At 41.3% G+C, this 8458-nt stretch overlaps 1 long non-coding RNA gene across 1 annotated transcript; it reads left to right on the top strand.

Moving 5' to 3' along the window:
• The first annotated feature begins 318 nt into the window (after nucleotides 1-318).
• LOC120964206 (uncharacterized) lies at nucleotides 319-3438 on the top strand. The gene is made up of 3 exons (XR_005755845.3): nucleotides 319-637; nucleotides 732-796; nucleotides 2153-3438. It is a non-coding gene; the product is annotated as an uncharacterized lncRNA (long non-coding RNA).
• The last annotated feature ends 5020 nt before the right edge of the window (nucleotides 3439-8458 follow it).

Genomic DNA, 8458 nt, shown 5'->3' with positions numbered 1-8458 from the left:
TGCAACAAAACTGCAAGTCCACATCTGATTCAACACACTTCCACTGTAGTGTTTGCGTGCATCCTGCTGCATCCTCTCGAACCATAATAGAGTAGTATTATTGTTTTATCATTTAATTGTTTATTTATCCTGAAAGTTGAAAGCGGGTTAACTCTTTTTTTAGGCGGTTGACATCCATTATGTGGCGTAGGTGTTGCATCGCGTATACAACTTAATCCCACACCACTTTTAGCAATGGCTCCTAATGTGGCATCTCTTCCACTACCCATGCCCTTTACCATATCTTCTGCTCGTTGCAAACCTACTGTGCGAATAGCATATACTGCTGTTCTTTGATCAACATTGGGTGATGCTTGGTAGTTACCCCTCTCTCAGCCTTGCAAAGTTTGGGTGTGTGAGTTTGTAACTTGGACACCTCATAGAATGTTGGTTCGAATATTCCAAATTGATCATGTATATATCCCTAGCAGATCTAAGCTGTCACTACTCTTTTTTTGGTTGTCAGGAAATGTATTTTTTATCTCAGCTTCTAATGATGAAAAGAAGTAGTCAAGAATAAAATTTGATGTCCTTGGCACCTTACAAGATGATAAACATCAACACTGATGTTCTGATAACTGTAAAATAGGAATGCATGGTACTTATGTAACCACATCTGTTTCTGTCTTCACTTTTGGGAGGATATTTCTTACACCCTTTATGTTGACTTGTCCCCGATCGTAATATTGCAGCATCAATGGGCATGAAGGGCATGGGTTGAAGACCAAATATTCTACATTGTTCGGTCTATTTAAAGGTAACTGTACTAAACGTCCTGTTCTTACTGCTCTTTACTCTTTAGTTAATACCATCAGTGTGGCACTCCTCCTTTTTAACGTTCTTTTTGTTAGTAGCAGTATTTTTTGAAGTGTTTCTACCATTTTTATGGAGGTTCTAGCGGTGTTCACGATATTAGGCTGTAATTGTTGCCAGCCTGATCTTAGTAAATTTTCCTTGCTTAGTCTTAATGTTGAAACTTGCTCGGAGGATCCAACCAAGGCCACATTTTTTTATAAAGAAGATGCAAGATTCTATTCTGTCAACAGGCTTTGATGTGTCATCAGCAGCTCTATTACAAGTCTCTAGCGTCGGCTTACCCCAGTTCAGGTTACTGCTCTTTATTCTTTAGTTAAAACCATCATTGTGGCACCCCTGCTTTTAACATTTGTTTATTAGTAGAAGTATTTAAAAGTGTTTCTACCATTTTGCTGGAGATTTTACTAGTGTTCTCGCTATTAGACTGTAATTATTGACAGTCTGAGCAACGTAAAATTTCATTAGTCTCAAGTATGGAAACTTGCTCGGAGGATCCAACCAAGGCCACATTTTCGATTAAAAAAATGCAATATTCTGTTCTATCAACAGGCTTTGATGTGTCATCAGCAGCTCTATTAGTAGTCTCTTGCATTTTTACCCTTTATGTTCAAGTATCCATAGATAAGGTCACAGTACATCACTTTCATTTATATCGGATGTGCGCAACGAATTATCTGGTTACAATTATGTAGATTTTCCCGCTACCCTTTGGTTTGTAGTTAGTACCGAGTATTATAGTCGGTTTAGGCCTTGGAGTTGCGTAGGATACGGGAGCAATAGGTTCAGTGAAAAGTCTTAGAGCCTAGGATGGATTTTTTTTTCGTAGGCTTGTAGTGCCCATTCTGATGTACGAGCTATGACTTCCTTTGTTTTTGTGATGAAACAGTGTGTCCAGTATTTATAGTTTTGAATCATGGCAATGAATCAATTATGGATCAGATGTCTTAGAAAGCTGGTTTGCACTCCCTCTGTCCCGAATGACGTGTCGACTAAATGGATGTATCTAGATGTATTTTTAGTTTTATATATATCCATTTCTGTCCATTTCTGCGACAAGTAATTCGGGATGGAGGGAGTATTTGATATGGTAGTGAGAGAGGCTCTTTCGATCCGATCAATCAGTGATATATCAAATAGCTTATTTCGCATTGTCATACATAATGCAGTATAATTAGAACAACCCGTGTTTATTTTATCCATTTCTCAGTTATATTTATTTTAGAATTAATTTTGACATTGCTTGATAGGACAATGATTTCTTATCTTTTTGTTAGATGATGCATCTTTCTAATTGCAGTGCAGAGGCTTCGAAATCAGCACGCATGCCAGCTTTTCCTGTGAGTCCGAGTCCATTATCTTGCCCCGTGGCAAAGAAATATATTTCAAGTTTCTTGGGTGCATCTGTTAGCTGCTAAGGTGGATTTAATCAGGCAGCTTATTGATCTCAAGAACTCTTCAATCTCAGATGGTCATCTCCCTATCCAGCCGACATAGAAAGAAAAACTCAATGGTGATCCCAACATCTAGAGCCGCTTCTAATCTATGGAAGCTCAATTCTATTTTTTAACAAGAATGTGAGTTTGGATGCGGTCTTCAGATGAATCAAGCCTGAGATCCACAGGTGTCGTGGGCTAATTAGCTGTGAGTTCCCAAGATGCAAAGTATTTTGTACCCTCCATCTGGAAATACTTGTCGCAGAAATGGACAAAAATGGATGTATCTAGAATTATAATATGTCTAGATACAACCATTTCTCCTACAATAATTCCGGACGGAGGGAGTATGTTTCATGAAAGAATATTAACGAAACAACTAATTTATGATAACTACTGTATCATTTGGATCCTATAAATGGCATGTATATCATCTTCCTCTGGTTTCTATCAATAGGAAAGCTACACTTGATAATGCACTCCATATTGGCTTAACGAGTGAATGCTTTGTTGTTGTCTCATGAGGACTATGTGATGCGTGATGAGGAAGAAGCAAAAGGAGCAATGGGATGGTGACATGCACATCGCCCTTGGGTATAAGGCGGAGGTGCTTACTATAAAGATTGAGAAAGAGTGAGGGGGATGAAGAGAGAGAGAGAGAGAGAGAGGAGAGATCGAGGTAGGGAGGAAGGGGGAGAGAGATCTTGCATGTACACGTCGATAGGATAACTATTTTTTGTTTTGAGCAATGGGAATAGCAGGAGAGGCTCCTACAGTTTATATATGAAACCCAAAAATGGCGGATATTTACAGATGAGTGGGATTACATAGCAATTGTGGCTAAAGCGTGAAATAGAAATTACAAGGGTAGGTTTGTTACAAAATTGTCGATGAAGGTGGCCACCTCAGGGGAATTTCAGAATGAGTAAGTCACTTTTGATAGGATAACTGTGTTCTGAAATACTAATGAGATTTGATGGTAAGTCACCATAAGTTTGTTTCCAATTTGTCAGGCACCATAACTTTCATGTCCAATATGTTGCAGAAATATTCTTTGATAAATATGTTTTTATCTCTTGATATTTTAGTATGATTGTAAAAAAAATTATTCATGTATCATTCCAAGAAGCATTTTTATTTGGGGGAAGAATGAAGGGAAGAAAAGGAGAGCGCTTAAAGGTAAAAAAGAAGTCGCCAAGACAGCCCGTTGCAACGCACGGGCGTTCTACTAGTCTACCGTAACATCCCTACTATTACTTGCAGCTAAGGAAAGGAGGTAACAAGAAATCGAAAGTACTTGTATTTTTTGCTGTGTAAGTCTTTGCCGTGGGGGGCAAGTGCGCCCGGTAACCAAAACCATGTTCTTACACAAAATGGTTTGTGTGTGCACATGTATTTATCTACCAATCTTGTGTGTGCGCATGTCATTTACACAAAAAAGTTGACACGTGAATTTTGTTTTGAACACAGTACAGATGCAAGCGCTCATATATACACGCATACACTCATCTCTATAAACGCACACATGCACACCCTATCCTTATGAGCACCTCCGAGAGACTGGCTAGATTTTACGAAGTCATCTTAGGCGCCTCATAGTCGACGGGAACGTCTCCTCCCACTGAACGTGCATTTCCGGAAATCCTAAAACAAATCCAGAATAAATGTGAGCACCAGGACTTGAACCCTAGTGGGCAGAGGATATCACTGTCCACCTAACCATCCCACCACAGGTTGGTCTGCAGGTGACAAGTGAACTTGGGTCAGATCCAACACACAATACATGCTTTTGTGAAATCCATACAAACATTATTTGGCCAACTTTTCAAATAAGCATTGCTTTATTGAAATTTTGATCATTTTGGTGGTAGCCTAACCAAAATCTCGTCGAAACCAAAAAAATCAGAACCTTTCATCGGAGTAACAGTTTTCTCACTTAAACAAAACAAAACTAAAAAAAATATGGCGACACTATAATGTCAAAATCACACTGTGCAAAATGGTCGACTAAATCATCACGTCTAGAATGAACTAGACGAAACTTCCACACCAGCGGCATAACTGGGCAACAGGTAAGAGCATCCGGGTCGGCATGGCGTGACCACTAGCTCGCCATTTTTGCCATACTTAGCACGGAACATTGTCACATGGAGCAAAAACTCGAGGCCGTCGCGAGTGGGACACCTAGCTTCCGCTCCATCGATGACGGGTGCCGACACTGCCTCGACGAGGCAGAACCGTCCTCACCCGGACGAGTGTGCAGCACCCAAGATGTATCGGAATCTCCAGAAACGTGAGGTTCTCCTTAAACATCTTCCATGCTGGCGCCTACACCACGCAGAAGAGGTCTGGAATGTCATAGGAGCAGACAGTTTCCCTTGCTCATGTAGGTCGTTGTCGTAGTATGCCAGGCCATTAAATGGCATGTGCCACATGCCATGGTGTTCTGACTCGCCGCCCTCGGCATCAAAGGGAAAAGGTGAAGGGGTGGCACTTGCCACTGGATGACGAGCCGGAGCAGTGTGAAGCAAAGATGGTGCGTCCGATGCACCGCATAAGACTGGATGCAGCTAGGGTGGTCATGGACGCCGCCACTTAGAGGCCAAGGAAGCGGCGACGGGCTACTCTTCCAAGCCCACTCCTTGACCTGCCCTCTCATCTTTAATATCATCTTATCCTAGTCACAGTTGTACCCATCGAACTCACGTGGCGACGATCGTGTCGTGCTAGCGAGGGTTTCGAATTGGGGACTTGTACCGAGCGCTTGGTAATCCAGGCGCAGAACCGGCTCGGGGAAATGACACGGCGGGCTTGTTTGGTGTGTGGTCGCCGGCACGGCATACATGCCCGTGACCGCATGCTCGTCGCCGTTGTCGAGGTCATCGATGTCGAGCGTGTACATACTATGCCCCGTGCTCATCTCGTCCCGAACCACGTATAGATGCCTCCGCGGTCTAGTCTATGATCTCGCACCATCGCGCTAAGCTGTGCCCGCGTATGCATGTGGATATGCGCCTGCCAGATCGGCTGCGGAGAGGGTCTTGCTGGCGGCGTTACATAGGGCGTCGGACATGGGAGAGAAGGGGCTGAGATCGGGTGGAGGAGGACCAATCGCCACATGATTTGTTTGGGTCGTCAAATTAAGAGAAAAATAAGATAAGTCGTTAAGTAATTATATACACCATAGTAGTACCCTTGTTCGGTTAGTATCAACTAGCAAAAGAGCCCATGCGTTGCAACGGGAGAAAAAACATAACGCACGCTCTTAACCCAACAATCATCACTCAAGATCACAGTAGGTCCATCTCCATTATTCTAGTGAGGCATCATATTTGTGTTGCCGCTTATCCTTCTTCTCACCCTCGCCGGTGATGGCCTCAGTGTTCACACAAAACAAAACGTGTTTGAATATGCTTAATCCTAAGGCGTCTCTCTCTCCCTCTCTCCTCCCTCTGCCTCTCTCTCCCTCGCTTTCTCTCACTCTCGCGATGAGAAATCTGTTGTTTTCCCCTGGGACATTTTTCAGAGGTATGCATGTGTTGTTATCGATGTTTTTTCCCTATATGGTTATAGTGGGGTGTTCATGTCATAAAGAGACTAATAGTACATCAGAGATGCTGGCTGCAACTAAGAAATACTTCCTCCATTTCAAAATATGTGTCATGGTTTTAGTTCAGAACTAAAACCACAAGACTTGTCTTGGAACTGAGTGAGTATAAAACTTGCATGCAACGAGAAAAAAAATATCACGCTGCAACGTGGTTGCCCCGCTGCTCAAAACTGTTTGCCCGACCAAAGGCTGTCAGCTGGAGCGTGCGACCGCGAGGAAGTCCTTTTTGGATTATACTCATGTGTCGTTCCAGGTCTAGATTTTTTTTTTTTTTTTTGCTAATGGTTCCAGGTCTAGATCATAGCATTAATCTTTTGACGTTCTTCCTCTTTCTCAATAAAAAGCAGTCAGTGGATCCATGGAATTCCTATGGTAAGTCATCTCAGAAAATTCATGTTGACAGAGTACACAAAATTATTAGGCTACGTTTAATATTTACACAATCATTCGAATATTAATTAGGAAAATACAAAAACGTCAGTATCAATTGCATGCAGATATAAAAGGTCAAGGATATACGGTACCTGATAGTGTTTGCTTCATGTGATGCTAATTTTTGGTTGGTTCTTACGAATCTTATTGATGTATGGTCCTTTGGGTTTGTAGAATAGAATTTTTGAAGTGCGCCTGAGAACGAATAGAATTAGTACTGATTACTGGGGTGCTCCTATTGGGCGCTGCAGGCGCCAGTAAAGCTCCCTAGCGCCCACTCACCATCACTGGTGGCCAGCCCATGTAGAGCGAGATTCGATCGCATATTATCTCCTGTGTTCGCTCGATTGCATTTGATATAGAGAACCAAAAGGACGAAAAAACGATAGAAAATCTTCAATAAAAAAATGTTCAAAGATTTTGAAAAATAAAAGTTCATCCATTTGAAAAAAGTTCTCTGAAAATGAGGAAAGTTCATGGTTTTTTTAGAAAAAATCATCGAATTCCAAAAAGAGTTCATCAATTTGAAATAATTCATCAAATTTGAACAAATTGCATCGATTTTTAAAATGTTCATCAAAACTAAAAAAAGTCATCAAATTTGAAAAAAATATGCATTGATTCAAAAAAAATTAAATTCTTTAAAAAATCATCAGTTTTGAAAAAAGTTCATTGAAACTAAAAAAAAGTTGATAGATTTTTAAAAGAGTTCACTGATTTTTTTTTAAAGTCCGTCAATTTGTCAAAATTTCACGTATTTGCAGACAACTCATTGAACCAGTAAGAACAATAAATAGAAAATAGAAAACAAAAAAGGTAAAAGGAAAAAATGGAAATAGAAAAAAGGAAAAGAAAAAGAAAGAAAAGGTTGTAACTTACTTGATCCCATTGTGTGGTGGGGGGGGGGGGAAGCAAAAGGAGGGAAAAGCAACATGGGCCCGCACAACACGGTGGCTCTTCAGGCGCCCGTTTGTAAAATACACAGTAATTAGCGTCTGAAGCGTCAAATAGGAATTACCTGATTACTGGGTACAAAAATATATATTCTGAACCAAGTTTAAACTGCGTGTTATGAAGCCTATACATGCCCATTAGCTTTTACGCACGTCCGTTAGTTTCTACTGCTATAAAAAGATGAGTTGTTGATGATGGTGTGCCTGCATTCTCGACTTATGACCGTCGGATATGCATGCAACGCCATAAGACAATCTGTGGCGATTTTGCAAAACACGCATGCCACTCCGGACACATTTGTTGATAACCCCCTATATATCACGTTCAGTCACAGCTCTCCTCCAACTACCTCCTCCAAGTACTGTACGAACCATGGAGGCGGCTCTGTAGCGGTGTCCATTGCCAAGAGTTGGCGTCCACCCCAACGCCTCTCATGCATCCTCCCAGCCCCATCGCCCACCACTACCACGACCCAACTTCTTGAAGGACATATGCCCTAGAGGAAATAATAAAGTTATTATTTATTTCCTTATATCATGATAAATGTTTATTATTCATGCTAGAATTGTATTAACCGGAAACATGATACATGTGTGAATACATTGACAAACAGAGTGTCACTAGTATGCCTCTACTAGACTAGCTCATTAACCAAAGATGGTTATGTTTCCTGGCCATAGACATGAGTTGTCATTTGATTAACGGGATCACATCATTAGAAGAATGATGTGATTGACCTGACCCATTCCGTTAGCTTAGCAGTTGATCGTTTAGTATGTTGCTATTGCTTTCTTCATGACTTATACAAGTTCCTATGACTATGAGATTATGCAACTCCCGTTTATCGGAGGAACACTTTGTGTGCTACCAAACGTCACAACGTAACTGGGTGATTATAAAGGTGCTCTACAGGTGTCTCCGAAGGTACTTGTTGGGTTGTCGTATTTCGAGATTAGGATTTGTCACTCTGATTGTCGGAGAGGTATCTCTGGGCCCACTCGGTAATGCACATCACTATAAGCCTTGCAAGCATTGTAACTAATGAGTTAGTTGCGAGATGATGTATTACGGAACGAGTAAAGAGACTTGCCGGTAACGAGATTGAACTAGGTATTGAGATACCGACGGTCGAATCTCGGGCAAGTAACATACCGATGACAAAGGGAACAACGTA

The sequence above is a fragment of the Aegilops tauschii genome, chromosome 5 (assembly GCF_002575655.3).
Source record: "Aegilops tauschii subsp. strangulata cultivar AL8/78 chromosome 5, Aet v6.0, whole genome shotgun sequence".
NCBI classification, from domain to species: domain Eukaryota; kingdom Viridiplantae; phylum Streptophyta; class Magnoliopsida; order Poales; family Poaceae; genus Aegilops; species Aegilops tauschii.
This window is presented reverse-complemented; position numbering and strand designations above follow the sequence as displayed.